Consider the following 27,989-nt stretch of genomic DNA (forward strand, 5'->3'; position numbering starts at 1 on the left):
TATGGGGTCATAGTGGATGGTGAGGTTGGAGAGGAAGAATTGGAAACATTTAAGGTCTCTATGGCAGAAAGTTCTGAATCTCAGGTTAACAGTAATTGGGAGATTTGAATGCACAGAGGCATTATTCACAGACTTGAAATATCCAAAGAATCTGGTCTTCACCAGGGGCCAACATTTTCCTCTAAGACACTTGTTGCTTTCCAGGCTTTTGATTCCCACATTGAAAGGCAACTGAGTTGCACAATTCCAGAGGGCACCATTTACATTGTACCATATGTGAAAGGCGCCCCCTATCGTATGACATAGGCCATGAGGCAAATGGTGTCCTCTGGAGCTGCACAATAGCAGAGGCCCTGATTAACATTTTGGAGGATAAATACCAGCCTGCCCACAGGTGACACATAGTGCTTCAGTAGCTTCCATCACCTTTAAGATTAAAGCCTAGCTGAACTAGCTGCAGAATCAACAGGGATGAGGAGAATTGGCTGATGAAGAACTGGAAGGAGAATGGGAAAAAAGAGGGATTAAAAGAGGAGGCAAGGAGGGGCACCTGGGTGGCTCAGTCAGTTAAGCATCCAACTCTTGGTTTCAGCTCAGGTCGTGATCTTGCAGTTCGTGGGATCTAGCCCCAAGTTGGGCTCTGTGCTGGCAGTGCAGAGCCTGTTTGGGATTCTCTCTCTTTCCCTCTGTCTCTGCCCCTGTCCCCCTTGCACTGTCTCTGTCTCTCTCAAAATAAATAAACTTTAAAAAGAAAAAAGGAGCCAAGGGAAGAAGCTTTTGCCCAGTGGAACACAAGAGGGAAGTAAAGGAACTAGGAGAAGAAGGGTGACAAGAGGGGAGAAAAGGATTGCTCCAGTAGCTGAGCTGCAAGTAGAATTAGTAGAATTGCTGTGATCATTAGTAGAGGCTGTGATCATTCTCCTGCAGGATATCATGGTACCGCTAGTCTGTGGGCCTCAGTAGGGCAGCAAGCTGCTGAGCCCAACTATGGTTTTGGGAGGTCTAATGAAGACCCAGACCCTGAGGCAGTTAGCTTGACCATCCAGTTACTGGGTGTGTAGGATAAGTTGTATGCCTACTTAAGCACCTCACCAAGGAGTCTCCCAACTGTTTCCTTCTACCTGAATTTGGGGAAACCATGGTGCTCTTGCAACAGGTCAAAGCAGAATAAACTCAAAGTAAATGGCATTCCTTTCTGTGCCTTCTTCTTCCCTCAACCCTCAAAAGCCAGACAGAGAAGGGAATTTGCATGAACCGGGAACAGCAAAATGTTGCATGTGTGCATGTTTCCCCAGGAAAGGGCACAAAGTGGTATGTTTGGGATTGATATGTTCTCTGCCCATACTGATCCATTTTACATTCTCAATAATAAGTAATAGCAATAAAACATTCTCTTGGGCTATCACACTGAGTTTCCACACTCTCTCGGACACAGCAGACCCAGTAAATACAAAATGAGCCGCATACCCAAATTCCAACAGCAGTACCTCTCCAGGATCTCCTCTTTCTTCCCTTCCCATATAGTCATTGCATTTGGAATAGTATTGCCCTTTAACTCCCGCACTAAATACAACTGTCAAAGAGCTGCAAATACAGCTGCCATGCCCTGCCCTACTCTTCCCTCTTCTGGGAAGCCCTTTCCTACCTCCTAGACTAGCCTAACCCTCCAGAGTTCAGCTCAATTATCTCCTCTGAGGAGGTTTTCCTGAATCCCTCTTCACCCCTCTCAGGTAGATTAAGTGCCTCCCCATCTGTATTCTTGTAGCATCCTGTACTTAGCTGTGCTATAGCACACTAGCTGTCTGTTTACTTAAATGAATCCCCCACTAAACTATTAACTCCCTCAGGATAAAGAGCTATGTATTTTATTTCTATATTTCCAACTTCTAACCCAGTGAACTTGTGGTGATCATTTGTTGAATGACTGAATGGCCAGGATTCCTTGGCCTAATGAGTTCTCTACCAGTGAAGTAAGAATTAAGGCCATGGTCTCAGTTTTCCAGGCCAGCCGACTGTCTTATTAACTAACATACCCATTTCCTGGAAAATTCTTCACTCATACTTTCAAGTCCTCTCTCTCCCTTCCCCCAACCCCCACCCAGTTATCACCCCCACATCTGGCCACCCTTTACCCTGAGGCTCCCCATTATTATTCATTGGAATAAGAAAACACTAGTGTCTTTCTGGATTACCAAAAAGAGATCATCTTGTGTTCTTGGATGTCAACCTTCCATTTCTTCCTCCTTCTCTGCTTAAATCAGGAGAATGTTAGCTTCTGGCACTCTCTCCAAACTGTATTGGATTAACCTCCACCCCCACCCACCTCAGCTCCTACCTGAACATAGGAGGGATACAAAACCTCAGAGAGAGTCTAGATGTGAGAAATGAATCCAGTTTGAAAAATATGATTTTTGCAAGCAAAAACATAGAAGCTGAGATTATCAGCATTTAGCTTGGAAAACTGAGAGGAGGCTTAGTTGGACTATGCTGTCCCATCTTGGAGAGCTCTTTGGGTGGTGGAAGGATTAGGCTGGAAGGAAAATGAAGTTAGATATTAGCAAGAGCCTCTTTGATGTGTTCATAGTTTTAACAAGTTTCCACTATAGCAAGTGTCTGCCTGGAATCAAGGCTGGGAGAGTGCAAGACTCCTGGAAGTCCTTCCTTTCCTGGAACTCCATGCTCAGGGCTGGCTGTGGCCTTGCTGGGACCCAAATTCCATTCATTGAGGCTATTTTTGATAAATTAGGTAGTGAGGGAAGGATGGGAAAGTGCCACCCCTAAAGGTGGGGATCCACTAGGTCAGGATGCAATGAGGCAATACTGTGAGCCTCTTGGATCCCCTGAACAATGGTTTTCCATGTTCAGGATGCCCTGGATTAAGTGAGTAATCTCTGTGGAACCTGACCTGTCAGCAGAGAGGGTACAGGGCCAGGACCCTCAGACAAAATGGCAAAGGCTTTGGACTCCCTGGTAATAACAGCTCTTTCTCCCATTTCTAGTGTCAGCCAATGAGCTATGTTTAATTGTACAAACAATGTTGCTAAGGGGTTATTACTATCCTTCAGTGACGCTCAGAAAGGTTAAGAAACTTGCCTGAGGTTACTAGCTCACAAATTCCTGAGCCAAAATTCTAGCCCAGAAATGTGACACCAAAGCCACCTTACTACACCACTCCATCTCTCAAGTTTCCTTCCAGGGGAACAAAGTCAGTGATTTGGGGCAGGGGAGAGAGGGCATGACAATGTAGTCTAGGCTCCATTCTTCCTTTCCCAGACATGGAATGAAGGAAAGGAAGTTCTCAATGTCCATCAGACTCATGCATGTCACAAACAGTGCTGCCTCCGAAGACCACTATATGTAAAGCCCAAGGTATCCTTTTTTCTAGCTCGGGCAGTTTATCCTAACAAAGCCAGAACTCAAAGTGCTATGCAGGAAAAGCAGTTTGGAGAACAGACTCTGGATCTGAGGAAGTGTCCTGAAGTAGTGGAGAGAGCCCTAGCCTGGATCAGAATATCCAGATTCTCTTTCTGGTTAACAGAAAACAAACTACTTACTCTCTGATTCCCAGTTCCTTTATCAAGGAAAGGGGATGAGGGATAAGGATAGAGGGATTAGGATAAGTAAATGTTCACTCCAATGACCTTACTAAGTTATTAAATATAAAATGCACTAAGTATTAGGCATCTGTGAGGGTTCTCTGTGATTCTCATTGTCCAAATCACTCAACTTGGCAAGATCACCCTATCTAGCTGTCCACTCCTGATATAAACAATCTCAATTCCATTTTTCTGAATTTTCTTTCTTATCACTGGACGTTTGCAAACTCCATGCCCTTAACTTAAAATGCGTGGTCTGCTCATTCCTGCCCCCACATCTTAGGTCAACAGTAGACAGAAGAGACTGTGTCTTGTTCACATCTTATCTTCAACAGTTAATGCAGCACATGGCATGTGGTGATTGCCCAGTGAATATTTGATGAATATATGAATTTTTATCTGTGATTTCCCTCCTTGTCCTTGCTTATTTTTTCATTGCAATCAAAATGGCAATCTTTCTGACCTCATCCCGGGGGGAATACCACAGAGATTAGCTAATTAATAAGGGTAAAAACTCTTCTGACACTTTGTGTTAATGTTTAACAGAAATAGCTGGGGAGTGTGATGACCCAGGGAGACAATGGTGATATCCTTTGGGCATCACAATATCAAGTTGCCCCTGTTCTCCTCTCATTGCACAGACACTCAGTGGGAGACTTAACCTTTGAGCTTCATTGTTCCCTGGATCCTACTTTCATCTCTTGGCAAGGCGTATCCCCCAGATCCTAAACTCCACCCTACCATCTCCTCTGGACATTGCCTCTCCCTTTGGGGGATTCTTGCAGCTGTGAAACAGCTGGAGACTTTGGAAGCACGACAGGGTCTGGAGGCCACAGTCACCTGTTTCCAAGGATTCCCCCCCCCCCACCTTCCTCTTTCCCAGATCAGATTGTGAGGATCTAGGAATATGAAGAAGGGCAGTTTACTTGGTTTTTCCCAATGATAGAAAAACAAAGTGAAATGGTCATTGATAGTGAATAAGTCAAAGCAAAAAAACAATGCCAGCTGGAGGCCATTGGAAAAATCAGCAAATCCATGAATTATCCTGTTTACACCAGAAATATATTGATAGTTTAGACCTTTACTTACTAGATTGTGCTGAAATTACAGGCCATTCATGAAGATAAATGCATGAAGAAGCTGTGTATTAGGCCCTCCTTATTCATTGAAGACTTTGCACCAAACTTCTAGTCTTCTACTTTATGCCAAGTCTTCCTATCATCCTGGGTAACTTCAATGTCAAACAGACCAATTATTTACAAACTAAGAATCACAACCCATTAGTGTGTCATGAAATTGATTTAGAGGATTGTGACTAGAATTTTTTTTAAGAAACAGAATGGAAATATAATAAAATAAAATGTCACATGTAGAAGTGGTAGTTTGGGGTAAAACATTTATTTCAATAATATATATATTATCATGTAACATATACTAATAATGTATTACTTTAATAACACAATATATACATGTATACTAGTCACGATGTAAAATGTATTTCTTATTATAGGCCATAATCCAAAGCTTAAAAGGGATAGGAGTACCTACAATAAGGAAGGAAATTCTGACACATGCCACAAGACAGATGAACTTGGAGGAAATTATGCTAAATGAAATAAGCCAGTCACAAAAGGACAAAGACTGTAATGATTCCATTTATATGAGACATTTTAAATAGTTACATTCATAAAGACAGAAAGTAGAATGGTGGCTTCCAGGGTCTGGGTGGGGGGCAGAGAATGAGGAGTTAGTGTTTAACAGGTAGAGAGTTTCCGTTTTGCAAGATAAGTTCTGTGGATGGATGGTGGTAATGGTAGCACAACAATGTGAATATACTTAAGGCCAATCAAAATACTTATTACACTTAATATGATGCATTTAATACCTTTAAAATGATTAAGAGGGTAAACTTTATGTTTTGTGTATTTTACCACAATTTTTTAAAAGCTATCAGAGAAGCTTCCCAGGTCTTTGACCTCACTTTCAATGACCTTCATCCCTACTCACTTCCAGCTTCCATCTTCAAGACTACACCCTAGTCCAGGCCATCATCAACAACTGTTTATCTCCCACTCTGTGATCTCCACCTCCACCTTTCTTGCTTCCACACTCTTTATTCCCACTGTACTAATGTCTATACTTCATTGCATCATTTTAGCTCTTGGTCACCTACCTTTTCCCAGTCTACATTTATTCCTTCCTGAATTGCTGCAACAGTTTCCTTACCAGTCTTCATGAAAAATCCTGTCCCCTTCAGTTCATCCTCTACATTGCATAGGTATGGGGCACCTGAGTGGCTCAGTCGGTTAAGCATCTGACTTCAGCTCAGGTTATATCATGGTTTGCAGGTTTGAGCCCCGAGTCAGGACCTGAGCTCAGTTCTGTGCTGACAGCTCAGAGCCTGGAGCCCATTTCTGATTCTGTGTCTCCCTCTCTCTCTGCCCCTCCCCCACTTGTGCTTTGTATCTTTCTCAAAAATAAATAAACATTAAAAAAAATTTTAGGTGCATAGGTGTGACATTTCTAAAATTTCAAACTGATCTCAACACTCCCTATTTTCTTATAAATATTTTTATTAATTTTTGAGAGAAAGAGATAGAGCAGGGGAGGGACAAAAGAGAGGGAGACAGAGGATCCGAAGCAGGCTCTGTGCTGACAGCAGAGAAACTGATGCATGGCTCGAACTCATGAACTGTGAGATGAACTATGGGATCATGACCTGAGCCAAAGTCGGATGCTTAACTGACTGAGCGACCCAGGCATCCCACACTCCCTATTTAAAAACTTGTCAGTGGCTGTCTTGCTCTCAAGGTCAAACCCTTAGCCAGGTAGACAAACCAATTGTGATGTGGCTTCTGGTAAATATGCATCCCATCTTGCCTGCCCTCCTGCATGGCAATGTATAGCCTTTAACATTACTTGCAGTTCTTCAAGTTCACCAAGCTTTCATTTTCTTGAGTCTGTACCCATTCTCCCTTGGACTAGAGAGACCACCTCCCACCTCACTTGTTCTTCATTTGGTTTAGCTTATCACTTCCTCTTAGAAGTTTCCCTCTACTCTCCTAAGGTTGGATCTGGGGCCCCAGGTGAGGTTCTTTCTATAGCACCTTTTGCCTGATCAGATCAGAGCTTATCATGCTATACTGGAATTACCTGTTGACTTCTCCTTCTGCCCTCACTAGAGTGTCATCTGCCTCCCTAAATCCAGGCACAATATCTGATTTATCACTGCATCCCGTATCTACCACATAGTAGATACTCTCTGAGTGATGGGTAGATGGACAGACAGAAGGATGTTCAAATGGATGGATTTCACAGGTTTTGAAATTCAAACCTGAAAATTCAGGTTCAGTCAACACTTTCAACTGGAAATACCTTTGATCAAGACCTAAAGTATGGTTTATCCAAATTAATAAGTTACTATATATAGCATTCAAGAGTTTATAAAACACTGTCATATTTTTTGTCTTATTTGACACACTTAAAAACCTATGAAGTGAGACAACCAACCACAAGTAGAAGTCTTGGCACTCTGTAACAGAATGAGTACTACACTTTATCTTAATTCCTAATTAAAAACATGTTTACAACTTGCAACCAACTTCTATGAAAAGTAGAAAAAACAAACAAAAATAATAAAAGAGAGCAAGTGAGCAAGAGATAGCATGTGAGAGCAAAAAGAAATTCCTAAAATCAATTTGTTTTTGTTCAAAATAATAATAATAATAAATAACCTATGAAGTAAGAAGAAAACCATCATCATCAGCCATCATTCATTATAAATGAAGAAGCTATGGATTGTCCAAGATCAGAAGTTAGTGAATGGAAAATGCAGAATAAGTGCTCACATCTTCCTTCCACTCACTTGACTGTGATGTATTTAACCTTCAGGAATGAAAAAAATCAGAATAATCAATTCTGAAATCAGGACCTTTCCTTAAACAGTATAGTATCATAGTATCCTCTGGCTTCTACAGGGTCCTACCAAGGTCCTAGTTCACAGGTACCTAGAAAATACTAACTAGCTCCACAGCAGCAAAACCATTCCTGAGGAGCCTTGCTTTTTTCACACTTTCCAAAAAAAGAAAAGAAAGAAAGAAAGAAAGAAAGAAAGAAAGAAAGAAAGAAAGAAAGAAAGAAAGAAAGAAAACCAAGCACCCTAAGGACCAATATCTGGGATTTTTCCTTTACATTCATTCACCCTATATCTCTGCATTGCAAATAAAGCCCAATTTCTTTTGATTCTCAGCAGAAAAATAAATAAAGCATGAGCACTGTTTATATCCCATCTGCATCCAAAAAGACAGAAAATGAGAAGAATTTATCATTAGTCCCCATATAAATAATCTCTTCCTTCTGCCCTCTGTGGTCCAAATTAGACGATTCTAATTGCATTTTACATAGGATCTGTTTTCCAAGCATTCAGTCATTTTATTTGCTCTTATGCAGACCCTATCCAATTGTTCCCATTCTCTCTTTCACTTTTAGAGTCAAAACTGGACATGGGTCACCAGTAAGATTCTGGTTAAATTCAAGAATAGTGGGAGAATGAAGGGAAAAAAAAGAATAGTGGAAAGATGACTCCCCTATGATCTAGTAATTTCACTACTTGGTATAAACACTAATTTAAAGGGATACATGCACCCCTATGTTTATTGCATCATTATTTACAACAGCTAAACTATGGAAGCAGCCCAAGTATCCATCAATAGATGAATGAATAAAGAAGATGTGGTTTATATATATACAATGGAATATTACTCAGCCACAAAAAAAGAATGAACTCTTGCTGTTTGCAACAACACGAATAGAGCTAGAGAGTATAATTCTGAGTGAAATAAGTCAGAGAAAGACAAATACCACATTACCTCACTCATATGTGGAATTGGAGAAACAAAACAAATGAGCAAAGGAAAAAAAGAGAGAGAGAGAGAAAAACCAAGAAATACACTCTCAACTATAAAGAACACACTGATGGTTACCAGAGAGGAGGTGGGTAGGGGGATGGGGAAAATAAGGGATGGGGATTAAAAAGTACACTTATGAAAAAAATAAAAATCAAATAAAATGAAAAAATAAAAGAATAGTGGAAGGATGATTTCATGGACCTTGAGCCTTACCCTGTCCAGCTGGGTGTGTCCACAGAGCAAACCAAGCACTGTGAGGCTCATGGCTACTGACTTCGAACAAGAGAAAGGACAGAAAGAGCATCTAGACAGCAAAAGGCCTCCCCTTTCCCCCCCCCCCCCACACACACCACAGTTACTCTTGTCTTTATGTAGATCAGTTAAGTACTGATCCTTTGCTTTTTGCAAAGTAAAACTGTGCAAAACCAGAAGCCCTGATTTCAGAGACACTGAGAAGGCCCATGTCTCCATAATCACAAGTCCTGGAATTTTCAGAATTATCCTGACTTCAAGAAGTTTATTCTGGTTTGCCACAAACCATCAAATTATCCTAAAAGTGCCAACGTTTCTATTTCTTTTCTTTTTTTTTTTTAATTTTTAAATTGTTTATTTATTTTTAAGAGAGAGACAGAGTACAAGCATGGGAGGGGCAGAGAGAGAGGGAGACACAAAACTGAAAGCAGGCTCCAGCCTCTGAGCTGTCAACACGAGCCCGATGTGGGGGCTCAAACTCATGAACTGTGAGATCATGATCTAAACCAAAGTTGGGTGCTTAACAGATTGAGCCACCCAGGTGCCCCAATTTTTTAAAATTTATTTTGAGAGAGAGTGTGTATGTGCCTGTGTGAGTTGGAGAGGGAAGAGAGAGAGGGAGACAGAGAATCCCAAGCAGCTTCTGAGCTGACAGCACGGAGCCCACCATGGGGCTCCAACTAACAAACCACAAGATCATGACCTGAGCCAAAATCAAGAGTCAGATACTCAATTGATTGAGGCACCCAGGCACCCCCAACATTTCTATTTCTAAATTACACCTAAGGAAAAGCTTCTTACATCTAAAATCAATTTTAAAAGAAAATCTATCAGCAGACAATGTGTCCAAATTTTTAATTTAAGACACTATGGTCAATGAATCCAGGTTTTTCCAGAAGCAGCATTTTATCTGCCTGCTCCAACCTACAGTTCCACAGCTAGAGCATCATCCCTTTTTATCTGAAGGTGCTGTCAGAGATATTACTGGGCAAACATCTCTGTGAGAGATGCTATCTTAAGCTTTTACCAGCCATTTATAACTTAGAGGGAAAGTGTTTTAGATTCTATGCTGAAAACAAAGTTTTGTTCAGGAGAAAGAAAGGCAAGAGCAGGAGACTGGAATGACAACCTTATTGTCACACCTTAAAGAGTGTGTTTAGGGGCGCCTGGGTGGCGCAGTCGGTTAAGCGTCTGACTTCAGACAGGTCACGATCTCGCGGTCCGTGAGTTCGAGCCCCGCGTCGGGCTCTGGGCTGATGGCTCAGAGCCTGGAGCCTGTTTCCGATTCTGTGTCTCCCTCTCTCTCTGCCCCTCTCCCGTTCATGCTCTGTCTCTCTCTGTCCCAAAAATAAATAAACGTTAAAAAAAAAAAGAGTGTGTTTAAACATCTTTGTGATCATCATCGCTCCCCCCACCCACCCCACCTCTGTGAAATGTGAATACCACAAATACACCATACATCTGTTTGTGTATTGTATGTATATCAGTGCTTCCTTTATACCCAAGAGGAGTGTGGTTTTTCCAGTTCCCCAAGTACAAAGCTCCCTGCTTGGGGGCAGTATTGTACCCATTGAGAATGCATAGTTGAGAAGTCATTTTTCAGAAAGAAAATACAGTTATAACTAAGAAGTTGAGAGGCACCAAAGACAAGCTCCTTGCACAGCACTGTTTTGCTTGATTTGACCATGCTGTCTTTCTGCATCCTTGACAGCCATTCCCAGACTACGGGAACAGAATTCAGCTTACACACAGTCTTTCTCCACTTGCAGGGTCCCGTTCTCCTGGCCCTGACAATACCTAGGTTAACTGGCCCCTGAGAAAGGGACAATGTTGCTGGGCAAGTAGGTCCCCACACGACACTCATGATTCACTATGGGACCATATGCAGGGTCAGATGCCCCCAGAAAGTAGTCAGGCATTAGTCCAGAGGTCTGTAGGCATAGTGTGCACTTTTCACCTGGTTATGGATGAAGAAAGGGCCTGACATCAGGAAACACATGACTAGCAGAAAGGGAAAAGGAATACCAAGTCCCACCCTCCTCTGAGGAGGCAACAAGACACTACTAAGAATAGTCATCACACTGCACTGATCTGGAACCAATGTTGTCTACTTTTTTATTAATACTAGCTACCGCCTTGGTAACTAGAAAGTACAAAGTGAGTTTAAAAGAGCCCCATAGACTATAATGTACACCTGAAACTAATATAACACTGTTAACTAACTGGAATTAAAATTAAAATATAGGGACGCCTGGGTGGCTCAGTCGGTTGAGTGTCCGACTTCAGCTCAGGTCATAATCTCACAGTCCATGAGTTCGAGCCCTGCGTCAGGCTCTGTTCTGACAGCTCAGAGCCTGGAGCCTGCTTCCAATTCTGTGTCTCTCTCTCTGCCCCTAACCCACTCATGCTCTGCCTCTCTCTGTCTCAAAAATAAATTTAAAAAAACATTAAAATTAAAATATAAATAATAAATAAGCAAGTAAGCAAGCCCCATAGATGAAAGCTAAAAGAAGAAAAACAGAAGAATTAGAAATCCAAGGCAGCAAAGAGCAACAGATAAAAAGCTTCCCCCAAATGCAAATCTAGATGAAACAAAGGTAAACAAGATAATGTCAGCTAGGATTGTCCAAGGAAACAAGAAAGAGTTCTATAAATATAGCCAGAAAAAAAATATTTGTCTTAGCTGATGAGATCACCACACATGGCTCATGATAGGGATCTTTTGTTGCTCCCTTAATTGAAGCTTGGAAGAGAACAGAAATGAGAGCAGAAATCAGATTACTGGCCCACAAGGTCTGCGTTCCAATAAGCCATTCCATTTTTAATTAAATACAGCTGAAGTCATTAAGACTTCATACCATGAACCTGGACTGTAGTCTGTGTTTTCGTTGACATGCTGGCCCCCACCTTTTCTACCCACCCCCCTACTCCCAGCAACAAACTAGCTAGTGGCTTACCCACACTGAACAAATGGAGTCAAAAACAGGAAGAAGCAGATGGCCATGAGTTGGACATAGGCCTAGGGGAGGGGAAAGGCTGAACAAATCCCTAGCCTCCACTTCCCAGGGACTTCCTTTTTCTCTGAAAGACACTCACTATACAGACAGGAGCAGGAGAAGGGCTGGAGTCCTCCACAAATATTCAGTCCCTGCTACATGCCAAGTAGAGTTCTAGACATTTGGGAACATGGCAATGAACAAGACCAGTCTTTCCCTCAAAGAGCTTACATTTGGAGCTGGGTGTGGGAGACTGGGGGATAGTTGGAGGCAGACAACATAAATAATGAATATATGAGATCATTTTACATACTGGTAAGTGCTATATAGAACACAAAATAGAGATAGAGGATGATTGGAGGGATTCTTTAGCTCAGGAGGTTAGGGCAGGCCTGACTGACCAGATGCTGCAACCTGAAAGGTGAGGAGGCAGTTAGGCAACAGGGGAAAGTGTTCCAAGAAGAGGGAACATGGAATGGAAAGCCACTTAGTCAGAAAAGAGTTGGGCATATTCAGAGGACATAAAGAAGGCAAGTAGGGCAATAGCATAGTGGGCAACAAGAGCCAAAGGGAGAAGAGAAAAGTGTCTGCAAGCAGGCGGGACCACTTATGCAGGGCCTTGTGGACAATGGAAAGGAATTTGAATTCTGGGGAATATCTTAAAGACAGGAATGCTGTGACACATACCCATTTTAGAAAGATCACTCAGGCTGCTATTAGAGAATGGACCATGCCAGAGGAGACCAGGAATGGAGACAAGGAAGACTAGGTAGGGGTTTGGGTCCCAGGAAGAGAGAGGGTAGTGGTTTAGATCTGGGTGGAGGCAGTGGAACAGTTAGTTGTGGTCCATTGTGAAATGCATTTTGAAGATTAGAAAAATAGGAAGATTCATTGTAAGGTGTAAGAGAAAGCAAAGAGTTAAGGATGACTCCTGGGTTTTTGTCCTTAGCAACAGGGTAAATTGTGTCTTCATTTAATAAGACGGGGAAGACTAGGAAATAAATGGGTTTGGAATGGGAAGGAGTCAAGTATTCTGTTTTAGACTTATTAACTTTGAGATTACTACTCTACATTCTCTCTTGCATACCAAGAGAACTTGATGAACTTTATGCCTTAGTTTCCTCATCTTTATAATATAATAGTACCTACTACCTTCCTGGATTGATGTGAAGATTAAATGAGTTAATATGTATAAAGCAGTTAGAACAGTTCCTGTCGCAGAATAAGAAGCATGATATAAGTGATTGATATTAATAGTAGGGCAGTGTTTTTTTTTTCTTTTTAGTTGCAAATGGTGATGAGGAGGAGAGACAGAAAAATTTGAAAATTTAGGAGAGAAAGGGAAGCAGCAGGGTGCACAGCAGAGACAAGGAATGATTCCCAGAGTCCAAGTAGAAGATTGACCTCAGATAGTAGCAAGGACACTTCTGCTGCAGAAACAAAGAGATTCTGCTTGTGTGGTACAAATGCATTCGGACCAGAGAGGAGAGTGTGTGGAGGAGATAGTTCTCCTCCGACCACACCAATTTTCTCCATGAAATATGAGGCAAGGTCATTATCTAGTATGAAGGGCAGGGAAGGGGTGCAGGAGACTTAAAATGAGAGTCAGGAGTATGAACTTGTCTTCTCCAAAGTGGGGGGATGAGCTCACTAGGAAGATAGTCTGGCAGGTGGAAGAAACATTGGTATCTCAAACTGCCTCAAAGGATACAAGGTTGGTTTTGCTGTGTGTTCCAGTTATTTATTCTCAGTTGAGTGAGTGTTTGGTGAGTAGCTGCTGTGTGTCTAGCACTGTACTACATACTTGGGGAGTACAGAGGGGGACAAGGTGTGTGCAGTCTGGATAAAGAGAAAAGTTTTTAGTAAACGAAATAATGTGAGGACAAAAAAATAATTCAATTTGGAACCAAAAGAGCATACTATGGAAAAGCATGCTACCAAATTCAGAGGAAATGGAATTTGTTGTGTGCTGGAAGCATAAAGGATGGCCTCCCAGTGGAAGTAGTCTGAGCTCAGCCTTGAAAGACAGGTTATAGGAACTCAATCATCCCCAAACCAGAGGCCTTTATTACCCATAATCCCTGGACTTTGTATCCAACTTTATCATGCATATTGCCCCAAGACTGCTCTAATAACATAGAGCTGATTTACCTGCTTTGTCTAAAGACAAAGGATGGCATGAGCTATCCTATGTCAGCAGCAGCAACAATAGCAGAATTCAACAGACTTCTGGGTTTTGTTTTGGTTTGTTTGGTTTTTTTTGAGAGGGGGACAAGTATTGTCTTCTGAAGCAGAGAAGGTTTCTTCAATCTTAATTGGCTTTCCTATTCCTAACATCTTCATTTGCAGGGCATATGGGAAAGTGCTAATTCTGAAAGATTCTGGCAGAAAGATAATAACCAAAGAGGTCATGCTGAAATCCAGCCACATCTTTTTCCCTTGACAATGGGGCCCACATTTTTGTTCCTTGCACAATAGAACAGTCTGTTTTGTTATCAATAATTATCAGCCTAGTCCAACTCTTGAGTCCTGACCTTCTCTGAGGCCCTGGGGACCTACCCCAGCAAAAGGGTCATAAGAGACTCTACTGCCTCTCTTAAGTGTCAGGCTAAGGAGTAAGTGGAAAGACTTATGGCTAAACCCCAAAAATGTGTTCCTTACAGTGTTCAAGGCAGAAGGATCCAAAGTCGTTTTTTAAACTGGAATTGCTTGTAAGGCCGCTTCCCTAAAAGGCAACTCAAATCCTGCCTTTTGCTTGCCCTTCCCTGGCTGCCTGCCACCATGCTGCTACTGAGACTCTCTAAGGGCAAGGGTTCTTCTGGTCCCTTCTCCCCTATCTGAATTCCCTAACTCTCCATTCAGCTACCTGCAGCCCATACAGGATAAAACTGAATGTTTGGAAAGCTTTTCCAGTGACGTTCTATAGGTAAAATGTCCCTAGTTACACATGGTACAACACACAGTCCATACTTTCAGACTCTGGGATGGTACAAGGGCCTCCTGGAATCACTTCCTAGCAGGCTTAAGCCCAGTCCAGGTCACTTCAGAACTTCTGAAGTTACTATTCCTTCATACACCTCTGTGTTATGATCTTGTCTCAGGCTATCAGATAATTTGGAAGTCAGACAAATTTGGTTATCTACCCTGTGTCCTCCAAGTGGTTGTGATCCACTCAATTAGAGAAGTTATCACAGCCTAAAAGAAAGATGTGCTCACAAAGGACTGTGGATTTCATTTGTCCTGCCCTCTGCAAAGTATATTTTCCTTGGGTTCTATATACTGGGAATAAGGGCTGTGACCCAGGCCTCCTATGTGAAAACCACACCTCACCACCTTTCTCACACTAGATGCTGCCTTCCTTGCCTTCTTTGCCTGAGCCCTCGAGATGAATATTTTATAGGGACCTATCTAACTTTCCAGGCTCAGGAGTGGTAGTAAGAAACAAAAGTGGCTTTGAAAATCCTTATAAAAGTGAAGCAAATGAAGCACTTAGAATATGAGGGAGGACAGGAAGGGGAATCCATTAAAGGCAATATAATAATACAGATAAAAATTGAAGGGTTGGTAAAGGACATGAGTAAGAGGAATCAGGGTGAGATAATAGGGGTTCAAGGAGCTTGATCTAATAATAACAAGTGAGCTCCACTTGGTAATTGCCAAGATCCGTAAATGGAGAAAGGCAGAAAAGCCTTCTGTTTGCCATTGGAAGGAAGGAACTAATCCCTTTGGAAAAGGAATGGGTTCTAAGAGGGTTGAAAGAATTGCTCCAGACACCACATGATTTCCAAGGAGTAAGGGAATGTAAACCAGCAGCAAGAGCAAGTCACTACTGTGCATGTCTGTTCTAGTTGTGCTTCTGGCTCCCTGTGTGGTCCTAGATCTGTCATTTCTTTCCTGGATTCTTTTTCTTTCTTTCTTTTTTTTTGGAGAGCGCAAGTAGGGGAGAGGCAGAAAGAGAGGGACAGAATATCTAAGGTGGGCTCTGTGCTGACAGGAGCGAGCTTGATGTGGGGCTTGAACTCTTGAACTGCAAGATCATGTCCTGAGCCAAAGCCAGACATGCAACCAACTGAGCTACCCAGGTGCCCCTGCTTCCTAGATTCTTAAATGTACTGACACATGCTGGAGATTTGGGAGCTATATTTATTAAATATTCTTAGGTCCTGGAGAAAAAGATTTTTCTTATTTATTTATGCTCATCAGCTTATTTATATTTCATGACACCTACACCATCTCTTTGAAAATCAATTATGAGATGCGATCTACATAGAACATGCACCAAGTACCAGATGATGTGGGTTAAGATTGTCAGAGAACATAAGACATTATATATGTGCCAATAGTCTATTTTTAAATCAATATTCTTTGTTGGAAAGTATTGTAAGGGTTAATAAAGACCTTATTAGAGAGACCTAGGATTTCCTGAACATTGCTGTTTGTGGGGAGATCAGAACTAACTTTCTTAAAAAAGGTCTCCATTTTAACTCAATCATTTGGCTGTTCAAGTTTATCTGCCTGTAACTTCTTCCTTCTACAAATGATTTTTTGATGTGGGACCACTTGGAAGCTCTCCTAAATGACACCTAGATAACACCTTAAGTTCAATTTGTGAAGGTAAGTTACCATCTTGAAGCAAAATGGTAGTCAGTATAGGTGTTCAATGGCATAATTCTGTATTCATTCTAAGAAAGACTTACCAAATCATTAGCTTATAGATTAATGGACTGTGAGTGCCACACAAGCCTTAAATATCATGTAACAGATAAGGACACCAAATTACTTGCTCACAGGCACACAGCAAGGTGCAAGGCAAGATCAAGATCCTCATTTCCACTCAAACCCATAGCACTTCAGATTTACTTGTAGATTTCATGATATCATTTAAGATTTGAGCGATTGTGACCAAATTTAACACTGTGGAAAAGCACATAAAAATAATTTTGATGTTGGTTCAACTTATGATGTAGAATGAAAATGAAAACCAAAAGCAACGTGTCAATAAAAGCCTGACTTTTTTATTGGATGTCAGTGATATCTGACAAATAGTAGAGGTTAGAAAATAAATGTCTTCTAAGAAGAAAAACTTCAATTTCCTATATTAAAAATAACCCACTGGGTCAGTTGGTTAAGCATGCTGCTCTTGATTTCTGTTCAGGTCATGATCTCATGGTTCATGAGTTCAAGCTCTGCATCGGGCTCCATGCTGGCAGTGTGGGGCCTGCTTGGGATTTCTCTATTTCTTTCTCAAAATAAATCATCTTAAAAAAAATAATCCATTGAACACTGCAAATATTTTTATAGGTAACAACTGTCCTCACACTTATCAGCAGGATGTGTGACCTCTGTCCCTTTATTTATGTAGTAATATTTCTATAGGTGTTTAAAGTATTTTATCAGTCACTTTTTAAACCCCATTTTATCCTCAAGAAAAAGGATAGGTGGAAGTGAGTATTTTTTGAAAATCAAAGAAAGTCAAAAGGTTTGGTTTAAGATTATTTAGGAAGTATGTTGTGAGTCTGGTAATAGTCTAACTGAAGTGTCGAGGTCAAGGGCCTGCAGTAGAACTAAGACTTTAGAAAGAGGGAAGGAGGGAGGGAGAGAGGGAGGGAGAAAAGCGAGTCTGGGGAAGTAAAGAAAGAGAAAAAGATACGAGGGAAGAGATTGTTTCTTTTCTCTCCTGAAGGCCTCCTAGCAGAATCCATCAACCAAGAGCAGGACAAGCATTGCATAGAGAAATGGGAACACAACCAGTTGGAGATGTTTTAGCCTTGCACACAACCTAAGTCTAATAGTTTACTGAGCTGGTCCCCTATTCAAGTTATACAGTCCTTATTGAACTTTTGGGCTTCACCTTCAAGAGGTCCTCCTTCACTTTCCCTAAGCCCTGAATTCTTCAGGAATTCTGCAGGGCCTGGGATAGCAGCACTCAGTCCCTCCAGGGAGAGAGAAAAAAGCACCTTGTTTCCTGAGCCCTGGTGCTTCATTCCCAAGAGTGGGGAGTACAGAAGGGTGGGAAAAGGGTGAAGATATGGTTTGGGGAGGAAGTTTTCATCTCCAATCCAGAGAGCTTCTCTGGGGAGGAGAGTGATGGTAAATGGAGCCTCACTATTATTTTCCTGTGTTGCTGTTGGAGATGGGGGTTCCTGGCAGCTGGCTTTGGCCCTGGCTTTGGCCTTTGTTTCCCTACTCTCTCCTCTTGGCACAGTCAGAAGCTTTCAGTGTTGTGCTTTCAGGATCACATGGTTCAATCTTTGCACAGCTGCCTGGGGAGAAAAAAAAAAGAGTGAGAGAGAGACTGAGATGGAGAGAGCACCCGTTCTATTCTTACCATGTGTGAGGCTAAACAATTATTATTGGCATGACTAAAAGCCCATCAAAGCATTCTCTCCCTGACCCCTACCCCTAGTTGCATAACACACCACTTCTCACTCCATTTCTGGACCATTCACACCCAAATCATCCTCTGCATTCCACACACATGCTTCTCTCCACATTCCTGTCCACCGTCCCCTGAGCACACATACTCTCTCACATCCACAATACAGAGGGTGTGTGTATATATATTATCACACCTACTGAAAGGGAAGTCAACATTTTAATCAACTCAGTAATCTCTGCACCTGATGCTGGATGAAGAGTTTGATTTTTTTTGGAAAGTATCAGTGGCTCTGGCAATTTACACAGACAAACACACACACACACACACACACACACACACACACACACAAAACTGGCCTTTTCCATACCATTCAAAATTTTACAGTCTGTGTCCTTAACCCTCTCTCTTCAATATAAACTCATAAGCTCCATCCTCCTCTTTTCCACTAACACTGCATCTTTCCCACCTGAAAAATTAACACAACCATGGTTTTTCAAAAACCAATCCTCCAGGCCCCCAGTAGTAAGTTTCACCCCTCAGTCTTTCCCACAAAAACTTGACTCAGCCTGCTCTGTTTATTTCTACATGTTTATATCACCAATTAATGGCCTTTATCAGTCACTGCAAGCAGCAACAGCTAAAGTGAAAAAGCGTCCTTGGCTTGCCTCATGTTGCTTCAGGCTACCTCAAACTGGTCTTTACTAGCTTAACACCTTGAATGGCCAACAGGAAATGTGATCTTACAAAGTATGGTTATAAAGTAAGCTAGTTCTGGGGCACCTGGGTGGCTCAGTCGGTTAAGTGTCTGACTTTGGCTCAGGCCATGATCTCACGGTCCATGGGTTCGAGCCCCGCGTCGGACTCTGTGCTGACAGCCTGGAGCCTGCTTCGGATTCTGTGCCTCCCTCTCTCTCTGACCCTCCCCTGTTCATGCTCTGTCTCTCTCTGTCTCAAACATAAACACTTTAAAAAAATTTTTTTTAAATAAAGATAGTCCTTTAAAAAAAAAAAAAGACTAGTCTTAGGGCACCTGAGTGGCTCAGTCATTTAAGTGTCTGACCTTTGGTTTCAGCTCAGTCATGATCTCAACAGCTTCATGGGTTCCAGCCCCACATCAAGCTCTGCACTGGCAGTGTGGTACCTGCTTGGAATTCTCTCTCTCTCTCCGTATCTCTCTCTGCCCCTCCGCTACTTGCACAGTCTCTCCCTCTCCAAAAATAAATAAATAAACTTAAAAACCAACAAACAAACAGACCAGTCTTAGATATTCAAATAAAATTTCACATGATATTGTGATCAGCATAACTGGGATTGATCTTTTACTTCTCAAAGTCATTAGCGGGACATTCATTTAAATGTGTAATTTTTCATATGTTAATTAAAAACTAGTCTCATTACTTTATAGGTCCAATTCTATATCCAAGAAAGTTTTGAAACATACAGAAGCATAAAGATAACTAACAAATACATAATAAATGCTTACAATGCTTATTCCTTGGTTTATTTGCTGAAATTGTATCTTGTATAGTATGGGGTGACAAACTACAGCCTGAGGTCCAAATCCTGTTTTTGTGCAATCTGTGAGCTAAGGATAACTTTTATATTTTTTCAACGGTTGAAGAAAGCAGAACAGTATTTCATGACATGTGAAATTATATGAAATTCAAACTTCAGTGTCCATAAAGTTTTATTTGAACATAGCCACACTTACTTGTTTACATATTTTCTATGGCTGCCTTCGCACTACAACAATAGAGTTGAGTAGCTAAGACAGAGACCATATATCTCCCAAAACCTAAAATATTTAGGAAATATTTTAACAGGAAAGTTTGCTGACTCCTGCTCTATGGTATGGCTTTTCAATCCCTAAATATCTCTGGGAAGGGTTCTATATATTTAGGAACAAATTGGGTTCACTAGAAACAGAAACCTGAAATGATAGTGGCTTAAATAAGGTAGGGGTTCATTTTTCTCTCACGTAAAAGAAAACTGAAGATAGGCACACCGAGCTGATGTAGTGTCCTGGTGGTCATCAGAAACTAAGTCTTCTTTCTGCTCTGCCATCCTTACTACAATGGCTTTCATCTTCAAGATTACATCATAGTCACATAATGGATACTGGAACCCCAATCATCACATCATGTTCCCAGGAGCGGGAAGTAGAAGGTGGTCAGAACAAAAGAGCAGTACTCCCAGATGAGTTAGCCCTCATTAAACAACTTCACCAGAAGTTCTATCCAAATATTCTTCTTATACCTAATTGGGCAGCTCCATTTGCAAAGGAGTTTGAGCAATGTAGTTCACAGCTGAGAACATTGCCACCCAAATAAAATCAGGATTCTGTTAATGACACACAATAAGAGAGTGGGTAATGGTTAGCCAACCAGCACTCTCTGCCCCAGGAACAAATGGCTTCTCCATATCCTTTTCAATATATGCTGCATAACAGTTTCTCATAAACATACGAGGTTTTGTTCAGTTATTTTTTTTTTTGGTCTTTTTTTTTTTAATTTTTATTTTCCAACGTTTATTTATTTTTGGGACAGACAGAGACAGAGCATGAACGGGGGAGGGGCAGAGAGAGAGGGAGACACAGAATCGGAAACAGGCTCCAGGCTCTGAGCCATCAGCCCAGAGCCCGCCGCGGGGCTCAAACTCACGGACCGTGAGATCGTGACCTGTCTGAAGTCGGACGCTTAACCGACTGCGCCACCCAGGCGCCCCTTTTTTGGTCTTTTTTTAAGCATACATCCTTATTCAGCCTCTTCAGGTCTAGCTCTTTACAAAGTATATTCCACAAATATTGAGTCATTTAGCCCTTACAACAACCCTGAGAATCACAACAATCACCCCTGGAAAACTGAGGAAATTAAAACTCAGAAAACTGAAATAGAATACCCAAGGTCGCTCAAATAAGTAGTAGCATTGGGACTCAAGTCAAAGTCTCCAACCCCAAATCCAGTTGTTTATTTCCACCATATCAAAACTGTACCCAGTTTGATGCCACAGATGCCCAGACCATTCCTGCCAACAATATCCATTATCTCTAGTCTCCTCTCTCAACCAATGTCTTTCTTTTCAATGTCCCCTTCTCCTCTCTACTAACTTGGCATCATTGAAGCCCTAACCATTTCTTGCCTAGACAGTCATAGCACCTCTTTTCTTGTTGTCTTGCCTTGAATACACTTTTTGTTCTATTAAGTTTTGTGTACAGGTCATTTTTTTCTCTACTTTCTTTGTAACAATAATTATAACTTTGTATAATTTTGTAATTAATTAACAGTGATGTAACTTTATTCAACAATGTATATTAATGTTTCAAAAACCAGGTACAAAAAAAATAAAACTATTAACAAGGATGACAATCCAATGTGTGGTATGGCCATCATCCTCTGCCACTTTCCTTAACTTGTGGCTAGGTTTATACATGCCTTAAAAAACACGGACTTTTATTGAAAAGTCACAAGGCTTTTTAACTGACCATGATAGTTCATTATAAATTTACTTTTTCCCAGCTTTATTGAGGTATAATAATTGGCACACAATATTGTATAAGTTGTTCAATGTGTTGGTTTGATATATATTGAAAAACATATATTGAAAAACACCACACTATTAGCTAACACCACCATCACATCACATAATTACTATTTATTTTGTGTGTGTGTGAGAACATTTAAGAACTACTCTCTTATCAACTTTAAAGTATATAATACAGTATTATTAGCTATAATCATCATGCTGTATATTAGATCCCCAGAACTTATTCATCTTACAAGTGGAAGATGATATTCTTTGACCAACATCTTCCCATTTTCCCCACACTGCAAGTCCCTGATAGCCACCAGTCTAGTCTCTGTTTCTATGAGTTCAGCTTATTTAGATTCCACATATGAGTGACATCATGCAGTATTCATCTTTCTCTGTCTGAGTTATTTCACATAGCATAATGCCTTCAAGGTCCAACCATGTTGTTGCAAATAGAATTTCCTTCTTTTTCATATTCATAGCTGAATAATATTCCAGTGTGTGTGTGTGTGTGTGTGTGTGTGTGTGTGTGTGTGTGTGCCACATCTTCTTTATCCATTCATCCATTGACAGACACTTAGGTTGTTTCCATATCTTGACTACTATGAATCAATGCTGCAGTGAATGTGGAGGTGCAGATATCTCTTTGAGGTGATGTTTCCATTTCCTTTGGATATATACTCAGAAGTGGAATTGCTGGATCATGTGGTAGTTCTATTTTTACTTTTTAACTCTGATTTCCATAGTAACTGGACCAATTTACATTCCCACCAACAGTGCGTAAGTGTTCCCTTTTTTCCACATCCTCACCAAATACTCATCTCTTGTCTTTTTGATGATAGATATTCTAACAAGTATGAGGTGATATCTCATTGTGTTTTGGATTTGCATTTCCCTGATGATTTGTACTATTGATCACCTTTTCATATATACGACAGCCATTTGTGTGTCTTCTTTGGAAAAATGTCTACTCAGTCTGTGCAGTTCCTCTGCTCATTTTTTTAATCAGGCTGCTTGGGTTTTTTGTTGGTTTTTTTTTGTTTTTGTCTTTGTTTTGTTTTGTTGTTTTGATGAATTTTTTTTGTATGGGTTTCATACATATTTTGGATATTAACCCCTTATTAAATATATGAGCTGCAAATATTTTCTCCCATTTGTTAGTTTGCCTTTTCATTTTGTTGATGGTTTTCTTTGGTATAAAGAAGCTTTTCAGTTTGATATAGACCTATTTGTTTATTTTTGCTTTTGTTGCCTTTGCCTTTGGTGTCAAATCCAAAAAAATCATTGCTAAAACCAGTGTTAAAGATTTCTCCTTGATGTTTTCTTCTAGGAATTTTACAGTTTCAGGTTTTGTATACAAGTCTTTAATCAATGTTGAGGTGACTTTTGTGTTTGCATGTGTATATCCAGTTTTCCTAACACCATTTATTGAAGACATTATCCTTTCCCTACTGTATATTCTAGGCTTCTTTGTCATAAATTAATTTACCATATATGTGTGAATTTACATCTGGGCTCTCTATTCTGTTCCACTGATCTGTGTGTCTGGTTTTGTTTGTTTGTTTGTTTGTTTGTTTGTTTGTTTTGCCAATACTATACTGTTTTGATTACTGTGCTTTGTAGTATAATTTGAAATCAGGAACTGTGATGACTCTAGTATTGCTCTTTCTCAAGATAGCTTTGACTATTCGGGACTTTTGTGGTTCAATACCACTTTTAGGATTGTTTTTTTTTCTATTTCTGTGAAAAATGCCATCAAAATTTTGGTAATAATTGCATTGAACCTGTAGATTATCTTGGGTAGTATGGATATTTTAACAATATTAATTCTTCTAATTTTAATGGAATATCTTTTCCATCCCTTTGCTTTCAGACTGTGTGTGTTCCTAATATCTGAAGTGACTCTCATGTAAGCAGCATATAGTTGAGTCTTGTTTTTTATCCATTCAGTTACACTATATCTTTTGATTGGAGAATTTGTTCCATTTACATTGAAAGCAATTATTGATAGATATAGACTTACCTTTGACATTTTGTTAATCAAATTCTGGTTGTTTTCTAATTCCTTTGTTTCCTTTCTTTCTCTCTTGTTCTCTTCTTTTTTGCTTTATATAAAGCTTTTTAAATTTATAAGTCTATTTTAAGCTGATAACAGTTTAACTTTGATTGCATGCAAAAGCTCTACATTCTTACACTGCTCCCAACAATTTTATGTTGCTGTTGGGGTTTTTGGTTCTGTTTTGTTTTATTTTAAATGTTCATTTATTTTTGAAAGAAAGAATGTGAGCAGAGGAGGGGCAGAGAGAGAGGGAGACAGAATCTGAAGCAGGCTCTAGGCTCTAAGCTGTAAGCACAAAATCTGACACTGGGCTCTAACTCTCAAACTGTGAGATCATGCTTAACCGACAGAGCCACCCAGGCATCCTTTTTTTTTTTTTTTTTTTTGAGAGAGAGAGAGAGAGAGGAGACAGCAACTGATCAAGAGGCAGAGAGAGAGAGAGAGAGAGAGAATCCCATGAAGGGCAGAGAGGGAGAGAAAGGGAGAGAGAGAAATAGAGAGAAGCAGGACTCACCCAAAGCAGGGCTCAAGCTCACCTGATGTGGGTCTCCAACTCGCAAGCCATGAGCCAAAGTCCAATGCTTAACTGACAGGCACCCTCATTTTATGTTCTTGATGTCACAATTTTGTTTTACATTGTGTATCCATTAACAAATTATTGCAATTATAGTAATTTTAATGTTTGTTTTTGACCTTTATACTAGAGTTCTGATTTCCTCACCACCGTTACAACATTAGAGTATTCTAAATTTAACTATATATGTACCTTAACCAATGAGTTTTATACTTTCATATTATCTCATGTTACTAATCTGAATCTTTTGTTTTAGCTGGGAGAACTCACTTTAACATTTCTTATAAGGCCAGCTTAGTGGAGATGAACTCCGTCAGCTTTTGCTTGTCTGGAAAACTCGTTGTCTCTCCTTCAATTCTGAAAGACAACTTTGCTGGGCAGAGTATTCCTGGTTGGCAGGTTTTTTTCTTTCAGTATCTTGAATATATTATCCCACACCTTTTTTAAAAGATTTTTATTTTTAAGTAATCTCAACACCCAATGTGAAGCTCAAACTCACAACTCCAAGATCAAGAGTCACACACTCCACCAACTGAGCCAGGCTTCATCTCACCTACTTCTGGCCTGCAAAGTTTTTGCTGAAAAATATACTGATAGTATTATGGAAGTTCCCTTACACACAGCAAATCATTTTCCTCTTGCTGCTTTTAAAATCCTATCATCTTTAACTGCTGACAATTTAATTATAATGTGTCTTAGTGTGGGTCTCTTTGGATTCATTTTTCTTGGAACTCTCCAGAGTTCCTGGATCTGGAGATTTGTTTATTTCCCCCAGGTTAGGGAAGTTTGTGGCCACTGTTCATTTGAATAGACTTTCTGCCCCTTTAATCTCTCTCTTTTTATTATGGGATCCCTATTTTTTCACTTTATGGTTTCTTATAAGTCCCCAAGCTATTTTCACTCTTTCCCATTCTTTTTGCTTTTTGCTTCTCTAATTGGATGAATTCCAATGCCTTGTCTTCTAGTCTGCTGATCTTTTCTTCTAATTGATCTAGACTGATGCTGAAACTCTGTATTAAATTTTTCAGTTCAGTTAGTATATTCTTCAGCTTTATTATTTGTTTGGTATTTTTTATATTTTCTTTTTGTTGAAATTCTCACTTTGTTCATGCATTGTTTTGACCTTTAGTGAACATCCTTATGATTGTTATTTTGAACTCTCTGTTAGGTAAACTGTTTATCTGTTTCATTAAGATCTGTTTCTAGAGTTTTATCTTGTTCTTTTGCTTGGCACATACTCCTCTGTTATTTTCTTTGACTCTCTGTGTTGGTTTCTATGTATTAAATAAAATAGAGACCTCTCTGCGTTTTGAAAGAGTAGTCTTCTGTGGGAAATGAACCTCATCAATTAGCCTGACCAGTGCTCTTGGTTGTCTCTCAAATCTTTGTGATTGTCCAAGCCACCTTCTTTGTACTTAGTGGCTCCCAATAGTTGAGTTTGTGCCAACACCTGTCAGTATCCAAAGGGGATGATCACAGTCAGTACATAGATATAAGCTATTTGACGAGACTGGGTGCATTCAGGGTGGTATGGCCGTAGACACATACAGGCTATTTGGAAACCAGTCAGGTAGCAGCTGAGAAAATGTATAGTTAGGCTCCTTCCAGGGAGAAACTGGAAAGTGGGCATTTTTGTCTCTTCTCTGCTGGGCCCTGATGTATAACCATCCATGAGACTTTGGTCCTGGGCCTATTAAGAATTTCTCTGCTTTTGTTGTTGTAGGTGGTGGTGGTTTTTTAGCAAGGGCAGAGGGGTTGGGGAGGGCAGAGGGAGAAAGAGAATTCCAAGAAGGGTCCACACTCAGTGCAAAGCCTGACTCGAGGCTTGATCCCACAACACTGGGACCATGACCTGAGCAGAAACCAAGAAGCAGACATTCAACCAACTGAGCCACCCAGGCACCCCAGAACTTCTGTGTTTTTAACAATACCATGGGACTCCTGAATGGATGCCCCCATTGGTCTTGAGAGCCAGGTGATCTGGGGACCCATTCCTCAGGTGGCAGCCACAAAAGCTGGAGCACAAGACATACACACAAGCTCCTTCCAGGGAGAAACTGGTGACTTTAGCAGACTAGAGGAAGAAGACAGAGGAGGTGTCTGCAGGCTTTCCCTGGTCTCTGGAAAGGAATGTGGCTAGCTCCTAGTTGTGTGCTAAATTAGAAGCTTTTAAAGTATGCAAATAGACCTCTTTCATGGAAAGACTGAGAGATGGGCATTTCTGCCTGCTCCCTCTGCACTGAGTCTTAGAGGGGGATAGCCAGTTAAGAACTGCTTCATTTTGGCACCTAGGTGGTTCAGTCAGTTGAGCAGCTGACTCTTGATTTTGGCCCAGGGTCATAAGATCAAGCCTTGTGTCAGGCTCTTTGCTGAGCATGGAGCCTGCTTAATATTCTCTCTCTCTCTCCCTCTGTTCCTCTTCCCTGCTCACTTTCTCTCTCTAAAATAATAAAAAAAAATTTAAGCAAAAAAAAAAAAAAAAAAAGAAAGAAAGAAAAGAAAAAAGAAAGAACTGTTTCTTTGTTTGCTACTGTCCTGTGGGACTCTTGAATGGAAGTCCATTGGCTATCAGAACCATGTGATCTGTGGACCCATCTCTCAGGTGGCATCCATAAAAGTGAGGTGCAGACATGTATATAAGCTTCACCTAGGGCATATGGTGATTTGGAGCAAGCAGGAGGTAGAAGGCGAGGGAGGTGTCTGCCAGTTTCCCTGGTCTCTGAGGATGATGGCAGTCAGCCCCTAGATGCCTGTTAAATTAGAAGCTTGACCCAAAGGCAGCAGATTTTAAAGAAAAAAAGTAGATGGACACTATTCAGAGAAAGGCTGGGAGACTGGCAGGTTTTGCTGGCTCCCCTGCACTGAACCCTGAGGTGATAGCAAGAAAGAGGGCTCATGTCTATGAATGACTGCTTCTTGTGGGTCTCACGGACTCAAGCCCCATTGCCTTTGGAGGTAGATGTTTTGGGGGTCCATCTACCGGGTAGAAATCTTAAAAGTTGGGGTACTAAATGTGGGGTCCAAACCCTTTACTCCTCAAAGAGAAGCTGGGAGTTAGGGGTTCCCTCCTGATTGTATGGCACTGTGCTGGTGGTGGAATTTATGATGAGAGTGTATCTCAGCCTTTCCTATCCATTTTGATGTGGGCATTTCTTTTTTTGACTGATGTATAGAAATTACTCAGCCAGTTCTGGATTATACTTCCAGAGGGTATTGCTCCATGTGTAGCTCTTCATTTGGTGTGTCCATGGGAGGAGGAGGGTTCAGGAATCTCCTATATCATCATCTTTAAAGACGACTCCTGAAAAAGACTAAATTCATTCTTAAAAAGTAATAAAAAGTACAAAAAAGTATATTCACTGAAAAATAAGTCTCCTTTTCATCTCTGTGTCCAGACAACTAGCTCTCCTACCCAAGACAACTCTTGCTTTCCAAATATACTTACACAGGTAGTCTATGCATTATCCCAGTACATATATCTATATACATGCATATATATATATATATATATATATATATATATATATATATATCTGTATAATATTTTATTAGCATAAATGGTAGCATATTATATACACCATTCTGCATCTTACTTCTCTCACTTAACAGTATATCTTAAGGTTTATTCCACCTATAGCCAGGTCTGTCTAAAATTCAAATCTTAACTATGTTACTATGCTACTTAAAATTCTAGGGGC

At 40.6% G+C, this 27,989-nt stretch overlaps 1 long non-coding RNA gene across 3 annotated transcripts in view; it reads right to left on the minus strand.

Moving 5' to 3' along the window:
• The window catches only part of LOC109501407, a 54,080-nt gene that overhangs the window by 4,082 nt on the left and 22,009 nt on the right, over positions 1–27,989 (minus strand). For 2 of the 3 annotated variants that reach the window (XR_006600444.1, XR_002743729.2), the window contains exon 5: positions 17,858–18,014. This is a non-coding gene — a long non-coding RNA (uncharacterized LOC109501407). Of the gene's footprint in view, positions 1–16,940; positions 18,015–27,989 lie in introns of those variants that run through there. The other variant, XR_002743727.2, reaches the window with a different exon arrangement.

The sequence above is a fragment of the Felis catus genome, chromosome B4, assembly GCF_018350175.1.
Source record: "Felis catus isolate Fca126 chromosome B4, F.catus_Fca126_mat1.0, whole genome shotgun sequence".
NCBI classification, from domain to species: domain Eukaryota; kingdom Metazoa; phylum Chordata; class Mammalia; order Carnivora; family Felidae; genus Felis; species Felis catus.